A 19,335-nucleotide genomic window follows, 5' to 3' on the forward strand; every position below is an offset into this window, starting at 1 on the left:
CTTGGTGCTGTGTTCCAGCAATCTCAGGAACCAGGGCTTGGGCAGGAGCTCTCCTTTAATGAGATTTTATTAAAAGACTCTATTACAAATAGCCACTTAAGCAAGTGAACCTTTGGAGCCTTTAGTCCATGATGTCAGTGCTGTGGCTGGATGTTTCCTGGGAGCACTAAACCTGAAGCTAATATAGGGCTGTTCTATATGACAGCTATAAAACTGCTTAAGCGTACCAGGCAGGAGGCCAGCAGGGCTTTTTGTGGCTATCAGGGCTTGGCTAAAGGTCCCCTGCAAGAAGGCAGGAGGAAGCAGGGCCCTAGGCAGGGATTCAGCTTTCCCCCACCTCCTTTGCAAGGCTGGAAAACCCCCTGAGGCTGGAAATATCCACAGAGCAGAGGCTCCACAGCAAAGCCTTTGCATCCATACCCAGATCTCCCGTGGCTGGAGAGATTATCCATCTCTGTGCCCTGCCTGTGGGGCCCCCGAGGCAGCTCTGCATCATCACCCACACCGGGTACACCACACCACCTCTCCCCCTGCACGGAATACCCAGAATTTCTGTAGGAATACCCAAAATTTCTCTAAGCCCAGTGGGTTTATTGTCACATCCAGCAGCACCATTGACTGGTTTTTCATTCTGCCCTCCACTGCAGAGCTGCCTACCTGCCCTGTCCTCAGAGGCATCCCTGGGGCTGCACGTGTCCCCTGGCAGCTGCCTGCCCGCAGCAAAGCCTCCTGTTTGCAAATCACACCCAAGATACACCAGGAATGCCAGCAATGTTTGCCAACAGTCACCGATACAAAAACTAACAGCAGAACTGGTCTGACCCACCTGTCAGCTGGGGAGAGATAAGCAGAGGGCATAATCACACACATTAATCACGTTTTAATCTGCAGGTTTCCACCAATAGGTGGCACCAGCAATTTTTGGATGTGCTACAACATGGTACATCTGCTCCCTTGCCACAAGGCACCCAGCCCATGGCGGGGCAGGGAAGATGGATGGACAATCTATTGCCATGGCAGCACCCAGCCCCTCTCTTTTTCCCTTGAGGAAGGAAAGGTTAAAACTCCCACAAACCAATTTTTCCTTCCCCAAACAAACTTATTTCCAGGATTAAGCCTAACTCAAATGAGTCTTTCAGGGAATATGAGTCTGGAAGCTGTATGCAAACAGATCAGAAAAAATTTCTTGAAATGGAAGGACAGAATAAGCCTCTGCAGGAGACACAGCAAGCACACAATTTAACACAGCAAACCCAAAACTTCTTGTAGCTGAGGCTGGCCACTCGTGTGAGAACATCCAAATCACAATCTAATACAGTTTAAATATATTGTATATTACCTTGACTAGAGCATCCTACAGAGCATCACACCACACATGTGCCCGATCTCTGTACACACAATAAAGGAGGAGCAGCCCCAGCCAGGTCCAACCAAGCCTGTGGCCTGCACAGCTTCACAGGAAAAACTTCCAAAAGCCAAGAAAAGGCTGGAAACTGCCTGAGAAGCAAACTGCCATCAGCTGTGCCGCACCACTACAGGTGCACAGCATCCAACCACTTCAGCTTACAACTCCACGCAGCTGAATCCAGCCCATATAAATTATTAAAGAGTCTGCAGAACATTACACAGTTCATGTAGTTAATGATTATAGTTCAGTGTCTAGGTCAGATATAATTAGATGTTACATTAAAATAGCTTCACAGAGCCATTTATTCTGATTTAATTACTTAAAATGATAATATAATGAGCTGTGCTTTCAAAGAAAAAAAGAAATCTTTTAATGAGCTCATTTTAAGTTAATATAAGGCAAATTAATCATTTAACAAAATGCGGTGAAAAGACAAGTTCATATTTCAAAATATGTTGTGCCTCTGTCAAGGGGGCTTGTTTATTACCGTGCTGGGAAAGACACAAAAATGGGTGGCTCTTGAAACAACATCACATCCCACTGTACATCTGGAACATCTTTAAACCATATTTTCTTCCTTCCCCAGATATACCTGCTACGCCAGAGCCCTTTGAAATACAACCTGAGCAACAGATTTATGACCATCAAACTGTGTCTTTATTCCAATGTGAAGCAGAGCGATAGCTGTGCAGAGCAGTCACCCGAGGAGGTGAGCTCCCGATGAAGGGTTAATCGTGGCTTGGTTCATTAATCATTCATTTGCTGGCTCAGAAAATTAGCTTTCACTTGTTTGTTTGCTCAAGAAGCGATAAGCCCATTCCCTCGCTAGTTCATCTATTTTCTTCCCTTTTGCATTGTTTTAGAGATTTTAATCCTTTCCAATTTTTGCAATCAGTCATTTTGGTCTTTTAGCAGGAGCGTTTCCAAGCGTGCAATTACGGGAGTGAAAGCAGGCAGCTCTCTGCAGGGAAGGAGCAGGCTGCGGTTCATAACCCTGCCAGCACCCGCAGCCCTCCTCTTGTCCCACAGGGCACATCACGCAGCCCCTGAGCAAAGGTGTCCCCACCTCCAGAGCCAGCCCATTTCTCTGCAAACAGGACTCCCTGCACTTCCACAGGCATTCAAATAAACATTTCTACAGGGGCTTAAGAGCAAGGCGAGACACAGTGAGCGCTTTGCAGGTCGTGTCCCAGCCACTCGCCTCTTCTATCCTAACCCGGCACTGCCGCCTCACTAGGCCAGCAAGGAAAACCTGGAGATGTTTGTGCAGGAGGTAAAGGGGGGGGTCCTACTCCCGAGGCTGATTTCTTTCTCACAACACAAACCTGCCTCAATAAAAGGTTTTCAAGCATTTCCACAGCATCACCTGCACAACACGTGGTCTTCCAGCCCTGGCATCCCTTGGATACCTCGGTGAGGGCGTGGAGACTGACTGCCACACGGAACTGCACTCCTCCCACCAGCAGCAGAAATAATTTGGGGCTGCACATGTCTCCCTTAGCACACTGCCTCTGCTCCCAGTGAGGCAAAGCCGGCGGCTCTCAGCTCCCTCGGCAGCGGCTCTGGGAGAGGGAGTGTGGTGCTATGACAACGCTGTGGGTGCCATCCATCTCACAGGTGGCACCGCCAGCCTCGGGGTGCACCCACCCGTGACCTCCCTGGCCCGTCCCTCTCAATTACTGCCGCTTAGGTAGGCTGCATCTGGGGGATCACTCTCCCTTTGGGGTTTTTTTATTCCCCTTTGTTTAAATCTTTTTTCACAGCCCAACCCACCCAGGTTTGCAGCAGCAAAGCCCCCCTGGCCAGTTGCCCACGTTTGCTTGTGGCCGTGGACCAAAGCAGGATGTGTGCAGCCCAGCGTGGCCTCAAACTCCACTCGCTGCTGCTTCCCCTTTTCTGGCCTGAAACCTGCGTTTTGAAGAAAAACACATCTCTGAGCCACAAGGCCCCAGCGTGAGGCTCGTGTCACACAGTCATTAATAAGGCTTTCCAGACAAATCTGACTGGAGAGATAATAGGCTTAAACAATTAGAAAAAGAAAAAAAAATTTAAAAGAATTCTGTGATGGAGTATTTTCTCGTCCTATTTGCTGTAATTATTTTCTAAATGTAGATCATTATATATGATGCAGGCAGCAGTGTTCCAGAGCTAATCAGGCCATATGTTTCCACATTTTGAAAAGAAAACTAATTAAAAAGAAATGAAAAATGAAAAGAAAAAAAAAAAAAGAGAAGGTTTGTGAAGAGGACTGGTAGGTTTGGGTCGGAGAGGAGTGGTGAAGGAATCATTCAGGAATGTATACATTCACTCTGCTCGGCTCTGCGTTTTGTTTTCAGAATTGTTTCTGGCAGAAACCTAAAGAAAAATATGAACCAGATGTACAAGGAAATAGTTTCTTCATCAAAATGAGAAGAATAGCTCTCTGTCTGCCAACAGCCTTGGAGCCTTTACACTTTACCAAGGTGATGTTAAAAATACCCTTCAATGATGGGTTCCCCTTCAGCAGTGCCAGGGGCGAATGGGACACAGGGACAGCATCCCTGGGAAGGAGGATGCCCCAGGAGAGCACCTTCAACTCCCCAGGACAGCATCTGCCCCTCCCAGGTGCCCTCAGGTCTGGAGTGAGTGGTGGCACATGCCAGTGCCAGCAGAGATCCCACAGCCCTGGCAGTGCTGGGCGGGCAGCCAGGGCTGGCCAGGGCACCTGGCAGGCAGCTGCTGCTGCTGTGTTCGGGTTTCTCCAGCCTCTCCCAAGGATTCACCACGCCAGGGGCTCAATCCTGAGCCAGGGCCTCACAGCACTGGGGGCTGCACAGGTCCCAGCTTTTCAAAAGGGTTCAGGGAATGACCGGCTGGGGTGGGGAAGAGCAGATTGGACAGTCTCATCCAAGAGCAGCCCTTGGCAGAGGGGAGGTGGGAAGAGCCCAGGAACACCCTGTCTGCCCCTTGGCAGAGGGGATGGGGGTCCAGCTGGTGTCTCATGCATTGCCTCGTCCTTTCATTTGCCAGGTAAAGCAAATCCTCTCCAACTTCTCATGTCTCCTCTGCTCCAAGGCTGCAGCACAGGACCTGGGCTGATGGCTGATGGCTGATGGCCCAGCCCTGGGCTGGCCCTGCAGGGTGAATCCTCCATGCCCACCTCCCCTGGGCATCTGCACCACGTGGGAGAAACATGAGCAGCATCTCTGCTGACATAAATCCTTCCCCAGCCATGCTGGGAATCATGGGAAAGGTCCCAGAAACGGGTCAGCAGCTTCATCACAGCATCTTAGCAGAGGTGTGAGGAGGGCAGGGGCTGAGACCAAGGGGTGGGGAGAAGAAATAGCACCAATTTATTCCTCTGCTGGAACAGTAACAAATTGTTCCTCTGCTCCAAATTACCGACTCACGACAAAACTAGCCATGGGCAAGAGGGCAGGTCCTGAACGCTGAAGTGCTTCCATGCCCCATCCTGGGGTTGTGGCTGTGCCTGAAGCCCTGCTCCACTCCTGGGGTCTTCTGTGTCCCTGGGGCACCAGATCCTGCTGGGAGAAAGAGGATCCTGCACAGCAGGTGATATTCAGGCACCCTGGGGGGTTCCACCCTGTCACCTGTGGGTGCTGCAGAGGAACAGCCACCTCTCCAACCCAGCAGGGCTCCCACAGAATCCCCAGTGGCTCCTGTGAGGTCACTGGCTTGGGAAGGGAGCTCAGCTGGAAATTAAGTAGGACAGGAAGAAAGCAAGAGAGAGCAACCAGGGAACTTTAATCTCATTAAATACACCTTGAGGCTTAATTTTGCCAGGAGGAGTCTTTTTCTTGCCTTTAACCTTGCTCCAGCCTCCCTGCATCAGGAACAGGCTTCACAGGGACTTGTCCTTCTCTGCTTCAGGCAGGTCAGAAATCATTCTGAATCCTCCTGGGTGCTGGATTTGAAAGGGGGTGGGGAAAAAAGTGCACTGATTTACTGAAACCAGCTTATTTTGAGGGAACCATGTCAGCTTTGATGAACAGAATTGCTGATGAGAACCTCCAGCAGCAGTAGCAGGCAGTGGCTCTTCCATAGGCATTTGTTGTCCACAGAAGATGAATTTCTGTCTCTCAACAGTTTTTAATTCCAGTAGAAAAAGTTTTCCAAGGTTTTGTAATTAAAGGTACGGAAACCCAAGGCCTCACTACAGTAGTATTACAGGATCTTTGTTTTCTGGCCAGCACTACTTTAAAACAAACAAATGCTGCAAGCTCGGGAGTTGGCTCAGCAAATTGGCTTAGACCTCATAGGCGCTAGCTAATACAAAGTGCAAGTTCAATCTTTCTGCACTGAAAAAACCCAGTTTCATCTGTATGAAAGCCAGCATCATCAGTTTCCCAGGTCTATCACAACTGCCCATAAATTAAAAAAGCTCAGTTGTATTTAACAAAGCATCTAAAGCAGCCGAGATTTCACGTGGGACACCCGGGAGAGAAGTTTAACAGCGCATGTTTCATGGTGATTGGCAAATTATCAGGTCATTGCTCCAACTTCCACAAACATCAGCAGCCAAAAGCAATAAAAATACAGGTTTTGGTCTCAGGAGCCCTCAAACTGTTTTCCAGAGTTCGACTGCATGACAAGATGCTCGCTACGACACTGCAGAAGCACTGAGCTGCTTAATTAGAATAACACAGATGCAGCTCAGTTTTTAAGTCAATCAGAACAATAAACATTGAACCAACCAGATTTTCACAAGAATTAATCAAACATTTTCCCTGCTTTGTGTTTTACATGCAATTTTTCTATTTTGTCAGTAAGTAACCCTGAAGAAGCACATTCCTTTTTCGGCTATAGGTGGCCAGTCTTCAGTTTACCTGGAATTTGTCTCATTCAGTGGTCGCAGCACTAGGAAAAAGCTCCCACACACATTTCTTCCAGCTCTCCCATCTGACAGGCGAGCCAGAATACGCACGGGGCGGATATCTCCAACCTCAACATTTCCCTGACAACAATATCAAGAAAAAAAACTCCAGGGGTTTTGTTAATAGAGACGAACTTCAAACACCTTTTATTCCCGGATTTAAGCAGGCTGTAATCCTGTCGGGTTGATTTTTCTCTCACTGGTGAGGCAGATACCAACGAGTTGTTTCCTGAAACACTCCCAACTGCTACTGATGCTTTTTTTTTTTTTTTTTTTTTTTTTTTTAACTTTGCCTGAAAAACTCCGAGTTCCTCAGAGCAACCAGGAGCCAGACGCTCCCCCTGCTTTCTCCCCCAGCTTCGGGAAGGCTCTGCCTGCTCTCGAGGCTATGGGGCACAAGCCTGCGTTGCGTTTTGCCCCAAAAGGCACAGCTGGGTGCAGCCCATCTGCCAGAGGAGACTCCAGATGCAGGCAGAGCATCCTCCTCTCCCTGCTCGGTGTTTGTACCCCGTGTTTGTACCCCGTGTCTGGCTCTGCCCTGCTGCCGGGCTCTCCCGGGGCTGAGCAGCGCTGCCGAGGGGATAAGGGGCTGCGATTAGGCGCTGCAATTCCCTGCTCGTGTGGGCTGGCAGAAAATTACTGCTCTGCCGGAGAGGAAAATAACATCTTATTTACCGTCTCTCCTGGGACTCGTCTGAGGGCTGAGCAAGTGCTGACTCACAGGCTGCGGAGAGGTGCCGAAATGCAAATCCCAGCTGTGCGCTGTGCGCTCTCCTCGGCGCTGGCAGAGCCCCACACCACTCCCTGCACCTGTCCTGGCACCGCTGCCCACACCGTCCCTCCGGCTGTCCCCGAGCACCCGAAACGGGACCTTGTGCCTCCAGGCTCCTCGGGCAGCCGAAGGCAGTTTGAGACTGCCCCTCCGCAGGCAGCAGCCCTGGGGCTGCCTCAGCCAACACCCCAAAGACCCGGGGTACGTGGCCGGGGCTGGCAGGGACAGGCAAGGGGCCATCACACACTTGCACCCCGCAGAGCTGCCAAGAGAGCCAGGAGTTTTAAAAAAGGACCCGGCCTCCCCGTTTCACTTTCCTGCTGAAAACATCTGGTCTGCTTGGCACCTATGCTGCGGCAAATATAGCAGAGCATCTTGCTCACGGGCACGGTGCCACCGCGACAGATGGGTACGAGCACAGGCAGCCAAGAGACCTTGTATCAGCATCAAGTGTGTTTGCTAAGGGCAGGATTCGCAGCCAGAAATGTCAAAATGGCTGAGTTTCCGTGCCTGTAGATACCGGGGAGGCGAGACTCTGCTAAACCAGCTCTGGGCAGGATTAGCTCTGGAATGGTGGGGGGAAGCTCATCTCTGCAGCTACAGAGCATAAGTTTCTGGTCGCGTGGAGCTGGATTAATTTCTGGCTTGGGGATGTTCCCGCTGCCTCATCCCCTTTCCAGGCGAGAGAGCCCACAGATTGCCCTGGAGCTGGCGGGACACCAGCAAGGCGAGAAAGCCATAATCCCACAGCCGGGAGGGACACGGGCAACAAATTTGTCTTAGCGAAATGGGTTAAGAGACCTGCTCTCAATTAACCCCGGGTCAGCTCGGCAGGCACAGGGAGGTGCCAGCGCGTCCCCGCTGCGCACACCCTCGCAGCCCCGGGCAAAGCTACGCCTGGCTTCGCCGGGCCACCGCTGCCTTCATTTTCCATCAGGGAAAGAGCAAAGGACTAATTGCACTAATTAGCGTTGCCCTCATTTCACAGCAATTTCAGTCGCTCGGCAGAGCGCTGAGCCCCGTGGCGGGTCGGGAAGCGGAGAGGGGGTGAGGAGCAGCAGATGTGCAGCAGGAAAGGTGTGGGACGGGCTGTTCCTGGTCACTCCGGGCGACACGCGTCCTTGGAGCGGCCACCGGGACGCGGGCAGCGGCAGGAGCGCGGCTGAGCATCCTGCATCCCGCATCCTGCATCCCGCATCCTGCATCCCGCATCCCGCATCCCGCATCCCGCATCCCTCATCCCACATCCCACATCCCGCATCCCGCATCCCGCATCCCGCATCCCACATCCCACATCCCGCAGCCCTCATCCCGCAGCCCTCATCCCACATCCCGCATCCCGCATCCCGCATCCCGCATCCCACATCCCGCATCCCACATCCCGCATCCCACATCCCGCATCCCGCATCCCACATCCCGCATCCCACATCCCGCATCCCGCATCCTGCATCCCACATCCCGCATCCCACATCCCGCATCCCACATCCCTCATCCCACATCCCTCATCCCACATCCCGCATCCCGCATCCCACATCCCGCATTCCACATCCCGCATCCCACATCCCTCATCCCGCATCCCGCATCCCACATCCCGCATCCCCGGCCAGGGACACTCAACAGCCCCCGGGGCCGATGCCCAGCGTGGTCGGGAGGGGAATGGAGCAGTCCGGGGGCACAGGGAGAGAGCTGCCCGTGCCACGCTCCCCGCTGGGCACAGCCCTCCCTGAGAAGTGATTGACCCGGCCATTGTGGTCCTGCCTGATCACAGAAACAAACACGCTCCGGATGAAAATCTCGTCTTTCTAGTCCCAAAGACGCTCCCTGTGGGAAAACGTGGTTGGTTGCTTGCAGGGGGGACAGAGAGGCATGGGATGAGCTATTCACAGAGGTTGGAGGGAAATGAGGAGCAGGGCAGGGATGTTTTTTTCTCCCACACGGTTACAGCCTGCCTTGCTCTTTCCTCAGCTGGTGCTTTAAGAAAAAAGTAATGCAACACACACCCGGAATGGGAAAGGAAGGAGAATTGGCAGGAACCAGCACGTCTGCACTTGTTTTAAATTTTTATATTTATTAAAATACTCTGGAAGTCTCTTGCATTCCAGCAGCCTTTGGAACAGCACTGAAATAAGCTACATACTGGGGAATGCTTGATTTCCAGCAGCTCCAGACAAACACATCTCCTGAAGGGACTGGTAAAAATGGGCACAGGAGTGACTTGTGCTTAATCTCATCTGTGAAATGCTCATATTCTCCAGTCTGAGCCCTTCTGGCAGAGGCAGGAGTCAGCAGCAAGCTGGCCTCAATCTAACCATGAGGGTGCTTGGATTGAGGTGTTTACAGAAACACCCAGCACTTCCAGTAGCTCTGACAACCTCCAGCAAACAGCTGCTTTAAGAAGGACCATAAATAAAGTAATTAGATACTGAAATGCCACTAAAAAGACAAGAGATGGAGACAGCTGGCAGTGCCCTGACCCCCTGTGCTGGTGCCAAGAAACAGCCCAGACCACAGCAAACTCTGGTGAAGAAGGCAAATGCTGCCCTGACAGCCCAGTTTTGTGAAAGAAAGACACTTAACCAGCTTCCAAACCTGCCTCTGAGCCCCTGAACAGGACACCAGGGAGGCACAGGAGAGATATTCCACAGATCAGGAGCAAACTCACTGCCCAGTACCAGTGTTTAGCTCTGGTGTTTCCCTCCCCACAGTGGTGCTCACCCTTCCTGCCAGGGCTGCTCCCTTCACCCGCTGAGCACTGGAGCCTCAGACCTCCAAAATCCAGGGATGTTTTTGCCAGCAGCAGCTTGGAATGCACCCAGTGCTGCAGCCGGTGGCAGGGATTGCTGCCGGGGGGAGCGGGCAGAGCCAAGGCTGGCACAGGGACAGTGGCTGTGGGCACTGCCAGCAGCAGCACAGGGGCTGGCACCTACAGACAGCTCTTCTCAGTGGTGCCAAACGGCATCAGGGGGTGGCTGACGAGAGCAGCTCCAGATCAAAGCAATGTACTGATGTGGAACCCACTGGGAAAGTGACCCCCTCTCCAAAAAATGTTATTTTGGAAGAAATCCTAAGTGGATCCAAGGGAAGGAGGGGAGGCATGAGTGAGAAAAAGGGCAGAAAGGAACAGGAACTCTCCTGGGCAGCTGAGAAGGACAGAATGGAGAGAGGGTGAAGTCTGTGCAAATACTGGATGAGCAATGAATATTTTGCACAGACCAGGATAAGACTGTCCTTACCTGAGCCATGCTGTTCCTCAGGACCCTCTGATCTGCCACAGTCACATTTTAAACTCTGGAATTCCATCTGGAATGCAAATTCAAAGCTGATTTAAAAAGTACATGACAGCTTTGGGCACACAAGAGCAAACAAAAGACCTGGCTGCAGGTACAAGGGGAAATGCACCTTTTGCCCTTCATTTTGGGGAAAAAACACAGATCTGTGCGTCCAGATAACTGAATCCCTTAAATACACACAGCTGGTTTATGCAGACCCTGCAGCTCCAGCTGACTGACAAAACTCACTCTGAATATCTTGAAATGTCATAAAATATAGCAAGTGTGTATCTGACAACCACATCCTACAACGAGGACATCCTACAACACAGCCATCCTTTATCCCCCTGCAATTACCTTCATGCAGCTCTGTCTTATTCAGCAGCTCTGTGGTCTCCAGACTTTGGAGATTTACCTCTTTACATTTGCCTTTTCTTCCTTTTTTTTTTTTTTTTCAGTTATGAATATTACAGCTTCTGAGATAAAAAGAGGCTGGGAAGAAAGAGAACTCTTTACCTGTGAGGAATGAACAAGAGAAATAGGAGGGCACAAAAAACCGCAGAGTTTCTCCATGTACTTTCTTTGCATTCTTTGTATTCCCCCAGCTGAAAGTGGTAAATCACAAAACCCTAGCTCAGGACAACGTTCCACAAGGCATCAAAATAAGTCTGTGGTGCCCATAGATCCAATAAATTAAGAGCATCCAGCAAAGACCTAGAATTTATTGTTGGTTACCAGAACAGATCCAAACACGCTGCTGTTAAAAAATTAGGGAGAGGCCTGGAAGGGGAAATAATCCCCCCAGCTCGGTGGAGAAGGAATCTAACTTACCTTCCTTCTGGTTCTAATAATTAGAAGGATTTGTGAGGCCCGAGGGGTTTTAGGTTGTTTACAATTTGGCCTTTACCAGATAAATTAAGGACTATCAGAAGCTAGAAGAGATTTCTCAGGAGGGAAATTTTCTCTGTATCCTGCTGGGCAGGTTCTCTGTGCTGTCCATGGCAGCAGGAGAGTCCCTTGGACTGAGACAGAAAACAGCTTTGAAAGGATAAAAACTGGGAAACAGGCTGAATTAGCCCAAGAAAAAGATCATTATCTTTACAGGGCACCTGAAGCTGGTACCAAAGCTCTGCCTGTAGAAAAAGAGGGAGACTGGAGCACTGTTCCTGTGAGCGGAATGGGACCTCGCCGTGGATGGAATAATAACAGTGCCTCCAGTCAGCGAACAGCCTGTCTGGGAAAGAGGCAGAGGTGAAAACTGCATTGCCTGTTTTAATTCTTTCCTCCCAGCTCTGGAGCTTTGTGCTGTGGTGTCCTAAATGACACAATATGGGACTTGGATCAAACAGGCCCTAGGTGAGTTCTTCCCCAAGGATGACAGTTAATGCCATCTGAAGGGCTGCCCAAAAAGGCTCCTTTGGAAAAGCTCTTTCTCCAGCTAACCTCTCCTCCAATTTAGTACTTTACATCTGAAATTTTGAAGGCAATTTTCTTTTTACTGGAGCTATAATGAAAGGAGAAAATTATTTATAATGGCAGTTGTTACTCTGGGAAGAGGCAAGTGAAGCTCTTAGGACTTTTGCCCTAGACCTCATGTCACTTTTTTGCTCTCTTTGAGCAGCAGAGACACATTTTGTACTCCAGTGGCTCATTTATTCCACACAAATTAGCACTGACAGCAATGGAGACTGGGGGGGTCACCTTGGTGAGCAAGAGGCATGTGGGAGGGTCTCAGACAGCTCTGGATGGTCACAAATGGCCCTTGAGAGCAGGCACCACTGTCCCCATCCCAGGGAGTTTTGCCTTCTCGTTATCACACAGCCCTGCTGTAATTGTGCCTCGTTCCCTAGCATCAGACACTTCCCGGTCCTGCTCCTTCCTACAGTCCAGGTGCCCAACACTGGCAAGAGCCTCTGCAGCTCTGGCGCCCAGGCTGACCAAAATGTCTCATTTAATCCATTAGCAGCTTCTAATGAAGGCATTCAGGGACACCCACTGCCCGTGCTTGGGGAGGTGAGGAATGCTCCTGGGTTCAGCCAAGGGAAGTGCCTGTGCCTCTGGAGGGGTATGGTGAGCCTACAGACATTTCGGCTGCTGTGAAAAGTTGGATTATTATTTTAATTAGCTCTGTCCAAGCACTGTCTGGGCCCCGAGTATGCATTTTCTCTCTCAATCATCATATGCAGCAGCACAAGACCCCTTGCAAAAAAATGGACAGTAAAGGAAGCCAAACCCACAACTTTTTAAACTTCTGACTTCCATAACAATCTGTTTATTTTATGAGCTGAGAACTGACAGTAGGGTGAATGTTGTTTGAGTCAACTTACATGTATAGGTGAAAAAATTCCCAGTGACTTAGTCTGGGAAGGGAGAAGCAGGGAGGTGGGAAACGACTTATTGCTTTGCAATAAAGCTTTTAAAGAAAAGAGAAAGGGGTGGAGAGAGAAGGAAAGAAAAGAGCAGCAGGAGGCCATCTAACAAAGCAGATTCTGCCCAAATTGCCAGCGAGAGGCCCACAAGTCAGTGGGGGCTCATGATGGGGGAAAAAACTCCAGCAGCCCTGAGGATATTGTGAGGTGAAGAAAGTGCTTTGCAAAGTGGGAACAGCCTGCCCTGTTGCTGGGGTCCTTTTATTATTTTGTCAGCCCTGCAAACCACTGTCTGGATGGCATTTTGTAAAGGCAGCCCTTGCCTGGTGGGATGGGCAGCTCCCTGCAGCCGGTGTCCTGCAGCTTCTGCATCCCCTTCTGCTCCGAAACGATTTCAGGGCAGCTGCACTCGTAGTTGCCCTCCACAGGTTTCCCTTTGGACCAGAGGATACCAAACTCATAGCAGAGGCAATACCCTGTCTGAATGTCACATCCAAATTAGTAAAAAGACTTTTAACTAAGCCAACAAGCAGATGCTTCTTGAAAAACCCCACCAGCTGCTCCGTGCTCAGTGCAAACCAGCGGGATGCTCCAAAGCTCGCTCTGTAACCTGCTGCACCCTCTGTGACTGAGAGAGCACCCAGCCATTGCTCTGACACCTGTGTTAAAAATAAGTGGTGTCACTTTTGGGAGCAGTGCCTGGCTTTCCCAGCCAGTGACATGGGCAGTAAATCTGCCCCATGGACTCCCCACTTCTTGCTGGTGGATGAAAATCCCTGTGACTCGATGCCGAGTGCTTTGCATGTGTCAGAAGCCACATCTCCCTCAAAAGAGCCCCAGCCAGGACCAGCCTCTGCAGGACAACGCTGTGAGGGGAGACTTTGAAGTCATGTCCTTTCTTCTCTTTCAAGGAGCAATTTATAGAGGCACTTGCTGCCAGGAGATTGATGGACAAAAGGGCTGGAACAGCTACTGTATAGTCAGGGGTGAAAGCCGGGATCCATCAAGGTCAGTGGCAAAATTCCCACTGACTTCAATGAGGGCAGGAATTCCACCCTGCTCTCTGCTTTGCTGGATGCATTTTCACATGGAAACCTTGTGTCACAGCCAGACAGATGTTAAATTCAGCTTTTCCTTCAGCACGCACACCACGGGGACAAGGTGCTTCAAAGAATCCAGGCTGGGAGTCGACACACACGTGTGCACACACAAACACACACGCCCTTTCCCAAAGGGTTTGATATCCTGCAGAGCTGCAGGAAAACACAGTTTGTGAAAGGAAAGCAGCAAACGTTACCCCAGGCTTGGGCAGCAGTGACCTGCTTTCTTGCCAACGAGCTCCATAGGTTTTATATGTTGGTTTACTCTGGTGATTAATAAAACATTTGGCATTTGATGGGATTTATCAACCTCTCTGTCCAGGAGAGACACATGTCCCAGAAAAGAACAGCAGCATCCTCAGTGACACAGCTGCTGCTCAGGACCTTGTGCAAACACTGCTGAAGGAGAGTCACCCTCGTGTTTGACATCATTGGTAAGAGATACTGAGATACCTGAGAGATGCTGGCGTGAAGCTAAACCAGGCGAAGGATCTGCTGTGGGTACCAGAGGCAGCCTGGTTCCAGGGCAGATAGCTCAGCCCAGGCTGGCACAGCTGGACAGTGCCTGTCACCCAGCTCTGGGAGCCATCCCCAACCCAAGGACCTGGCAGCAAAATGCCAAGTTAACAGAGGCTTTGCTGGAGAAATACCTGCCGGACCCGCTCTCCGCCTGCACGTTTTTTGGCCATATGGTGTCCAGCTACGCCCCCACCATGCAAGCATTCATCAGCCCCACACTTATCTGCATCCTGGCCTGTGCTTAGTAGGCATTTTTAAGATGTCACTAGGAGAAACGTCTCCCACATGTGCTTCAGCATCAGCGTGTGTCAGAAGCTCAAGGTCCACCAATGCGCGTCCTCCTTCCCCCGCGCTTTCCCTTCGTTTCGCCGAGTAAGCGGTTTTGGGCTTTGTCTCTCCTTCACAAACACTTCTTTATGAGCTAATGTTAATACTCTGGGGAGATGCAGTCAGACAGCATGGGAAAGTGGAATTTTCTGCTTCCAGAGGAGATAGCACGTTCCCCAGCAGCAGGGATAATTGCCACAAAAACCCTCCCGGACATATGGGCAGAGCAGGGAGCACTTTTTTCTCTCACTGTCCCACTGCGCCTGTAATGAGGAACGAGGCAACTCTCCTTCACCATTCCCACTCTCTGAGCCATCCTGCCCGGATAGAAACCTTGTGTTCATGTCTTGCAGGAGACCAGCCAGAGCAGCTTCAGTGCATGGAATTTTCTTGAGGGTGGGGAGGAGAGTAGGGGGAGGCAAGAAGCCAATGGAGAAGAAATCTGTTGGGTTTGAAAGACACACAGGACTTCCAGCACCCCTCAAGCTGGACCCTGCAGCTGCCCATTGTTTTTCTGGTCATGTTGCAGGCCATCCTTGGCACTCCAGGAACATACCAAGCTCTTCCTGCTGGCAGCCCATCCCAGAGGCTGGAGAGACTTTGAAAATTAATTTACAGGCACTGATGTCTCTGAGCCTCTGCTGCAGGGCTAAATCTAATGAGGGGGCTGGGTAGGACTCACAGTCTGTGGCTTTCCAGACAGGCCTTCATCAAATGCACAGCCTGTGAAAGAGAAAGGTCTGAGCAGACAGTCTTGCTAGGCCTGGAATAAAGCATAATCCAGCCAGATTTGGGTTCAAATTACGTTTTCTAATGTACCACCAGAGATTTTTGGCTCTGTTGTTACTGTGCAAAAGGATTTGTAGTGGAATGGAGATTTAATCTATTATTGATTATTGCATTATTAAAAAAAAATAAAAATAAAGTCAGTCTCTTTGAAGGACAAAGTAATATATTTTTAAAAAACCCTGAAGTTTCATAGTAACTCTTAAAAGTCTTTACTGCTCTTCCCTTTCCCCAGTACAAATCTTATTACCAGAGACAAAATTTTACTCTTGTGCTGTTTTATATCTCATAGTTTTATCCTGCAGCTGTCCACTCCAGCCCCAGCATCACCTACTTTATCTCCCCTTGTCACCTGCCAGCATTCCCCTCCCCTTGCATCTGCCTGGGGCCACATCTTTCTGCTCCTCCAGGATACTCCAGCTTCAGTCACCACGTGGGCTTCCTTTTACTCTATTTTCCATCCAAAAAATCCCCCAACCTGAAACATACACATGTAGAAAAATAACTTTGTACTTTGGCTAGGAGCTATCAGATTGAACTCTCTAGTTTGGAGACATTTAAAATTCTTTGGGGAAATGATTTAATGTGCCATAACTTGGTGTTGCATGACACAGCTTAGTACTCTAGGACTGTGAAAAGGTGAAGACAAGAGGTTGGAACACCAAACCAAGCCAACTCTGATGCAGTTTTGGAGGTAGAGAGAGGGATGAAAAGCCAGGGTGAAAGCCAGAGAGAATCTGCCCACAGGGGAAGATGGAAGGAGGCAGCATCCCAGCTCAGAGGGTGCTCCAGAGGCTGCCAGAGCCCTGTTCTTCACCAGGTGTGGACAAGGGTCAGGTCTACCTGGCCATGGGATGCTCAGCCCTGTGCTCCCCCACCAGCCAGGGGGGCTCACATTGTGGAATGAATTTTCACAAGCAACCTAATATTAAACCCAAGGGCTTGGGGTAATATGTGTTTATTGGGATCCACGTCAAAAAAATACACAGGGTATACAACAAAACCAAGCCAACACTGTTGGAACCTTATCTTTTGGTATCCTTTGTAGTTTTTGTTATTGTAACTGCAGATCTAAGTCTACTTAAAACATCTAAGTGCTGCTTTAACAGAGGTTTTATTTTGCATCTTGTACAATTAAGCCTCTCAACAGTGGTTTGGGATAAGAGCACACTGGAGATCAAAGTCATGCAGCTACATTTTCCCTCACCACCTGAGGACCATGAACAAAACTATGCAGATCACAGAAACCTCATTTAAGGTGAAAAATCCCGTCAGCTATAATGTGTAGATTCTTAACAGATGTTGTGCTGGAGCCAGCAGCTCCATGCTATGGCATCTATTGTGGAAGAACAGTATTTAGTCATGAGGTACTTCTTTCATAGCACATTAAGATGCTTGAACCCTGGGCAAAAAAATAAATAATTTAATTTATAATACATTTAAAAGCAACCTTAGACCTGGAGCTGTTAGGACTGGGCTTGTCACAAAGGCATCTAACTACAGGGCTGTCAAACACCTTCCTGCCTCCCTGTGGGCAGAGAAACCCCGTCCTGGCTGGGGAAGGCAGAATGGGAATGCTGTGAGTCACAGCAACAACTCACCTCCCTCTGGCCACACAGCCAGAGCAGAGGGATGTTTGGAGGAGCCAGAGAGGAGAGGAGACAGGCAGGAATGCAGGGACAGGCAGGAATGCAGGGACAGCTGCCACAAGGGTCCCAGTGTGCCAGCTGTGACTGAGCTGTGGCTGCAGCTCCTGCAAGTGCTGCAGAGGAGCACCAGAGGTACCTGTGATTTCAAAAAAGCAACTGGTTTAAAGATGCTGATTAAAAAAACGCACAGCAATTTAATTGAGTAGGTTTCTGGCCAGCTGTGAGAAGGGACACGTTTCAACTAATCTGTCAGCTGGAGAAAAGCTAAAACACATCAGAATAGTACTTCTGTGATGGGGCTGTGCTTTCCCAGTCACTCCAGACAGTGCAGAGCCTTTAGAATGAAGAAACTCCCAAATGCTGCAAAAGGAAGGACACTCCTGAGAAGCACATCCTTAGCTCTGAATCACAGCGTGCTGGAGCTGGGCACCCCTGACATCCTTCCTTGTGGATGCACAGGCAGCAGCAGTGCCTGTGCCATCCATCAGTGGCTGTGTCCTCGCTCCTTCCCTCTTGTTCAGTGTGGTCCAGCCCTTCAGGTGGGCTTTGGACCTTCTCCCCAGCAGAATTCCCAAGGCTCCCTCGCTGCAGAGCCCTGCTCCATCCTGCAGGAACAGCGCTGAGACACGGCCCCCGCTACACTCCGGCGCTGATAAGAAGCACTCACTTTTAAGATCTCATAAATCACAATGTCAGGCAGCTTTCATGGTCTAATTGAGCCTGGAGTCCCTCAATAATAAGCCCTTGAGAAGTGGGGGCAAAAAGAATTTCCCAAACACAAGCTCTGAGGGGGGTTTCACCCTTGCCAAAGATTTCTGCCTCCGAGGCACTCTTTTGCTGAGCACACCCAGCAGAACAGCAACCCCAGGCAGCAGTGATGAAGTGCCAGGTAAGTGTGTCAGGTAACTGCACGCAGAGGGAACAATGCTCACCACAGTGAGAGAAAAAGTCACCCAAAGGCCAGAGAGATAAAGCAAATCCTGCTCGGGATGACTTCTCAGAGCTCATGTCTCCGGTTTGTGGAAATGAAACATTGCAGCCTGTTAACTCCCCAAAGCCTGGAGAGGGATGGGATCTTATCCCTCAGCCAAAAAGGGGCTTTACAAGAGGCAGATTACAGGAATATCTGCTGTGAGCTTGAAGTTCTGCCTTGAGGAGTGGTTGAACTAATCAAACTCCAGCACATCTCTGCCACTCTCCATCCTGATGTGATTCCATGAGGAGAAAAAAATAAATCCTGTCTTCACCTGGCCATGCTCACCTGTACCACAAAGCCATTCCCAGCCAGACTTGAAGCAATGAGCTCAGACTACCCACCCTGTCCCCGGGTGAATCAGACACAGGAGGGGTTGGTAACAGCCAGGGTAACATGATCTGCTCGTCTTCTCTTACAGCCAGACTCACTTCACCTCCCATGCACCAGAAGTCATCACAGTTATCCAGGAAAGTACCTTGCTCCTAGATATGCTCATTAAGCTCTTAGATAAGGAAGACTGAACCCTTTCGCAGACTTTAAATCAGTTCTGATAGTTCTGCACACTTTTAAGCATAATTAACTTCCGTTTTAAAATCACAGACACTGAACCTCAACAATTCATAGTTGATTGACAGCTACAACAAAATCCAGCAGCAATAACCTCTCAGCACCTTCCAAAGAGATCTCAGGAGATGCTCACCTTGGCAAGGATGGATCCTGGCACAGAGACCACAGTCCTGGATGATCCTGAATTTCTTACATAGATCAGCATGGGCATCACTGTAAACTAAAGGACCCGTTCTAAGGCCCTGCAAGAATTTAGAGAAAAAAAAAAGGTGGAGGAAGAAGACAAGCTGCATGAACAGAGCAATTGTTTGCAAGTGTGCAAGCAAGTAAGCAATCAGAGGTGCTAGGTTTAAAATAAACCACACCTTTAAATACTCAATTGGTTAATCCTTAACATTTGCTTGAAGCATTCTGTTAATTAGTCCATGAATGGCTTCTTTCTTCATCTGTAATAAAGGATTTCTCAATTCCAACATCTTAATTATTTGCCTTCATATTGGATCATCTCAGAAATTTTATTCACACAGAAAAATTTATTTCTTAACTAGTAAGTTTTTCTCTCTCTTTCCCCCCTTGCAAGATTTATGGGTTTTTTTTGTCATTCATTGTTCCTTGTCCAAGAGTGAGCACTTAATGGAACGCTGCTGGGAGTTTTAGGCATGATTTTAGGAAACCCAGGTTTATGTAGACCCCGCAATATCAACATGGATACATGAAGAA

The 19,335-nt window shown here is 49.6% G+C and overlaps 1 long non-coding RNA gene across 1 annotated transcript; it reads right to left on the minus strand.

Moving 5' to 3' along the window:
• Positions 1 to 9,101: 9,101 nt before the first annotated feature.
• On the minus strand, positions 9,102 to 18,968 carry LOC137480865 (uncharacterized). The gene is made up of 4 exons (XR_011003139.1): positions 18,749 to 18,968; positions 10,839 to 10,927; positions 10,287 to 10,353; positions 9,102 to 9,438 (listed from the first exon to the last, which is right to left on the minus strand). It is a non-coding gene; the product is annotated as an uncharacterized lncRNA (long non-coding RNA).
• Positions 18,969 to 19,335: the final 367 nt, after the last annotated feature.

This window comes from Anomalospiza imberbis, chromosome 11 (genome assembly GCF_031753505.1).
Source record: "Anomalospiza imberbis isolate Cuckoo-Finch-1a 21T00152 chromosome 11, ASM3175350v1, whole genome shotgun sequence".
Lineage (NCBI taxonomy): Eukaryota > Metazoa > Chordata > Aves > Passeriformes > Viduidae > Anomalospiza > Anomalospiza imberbis.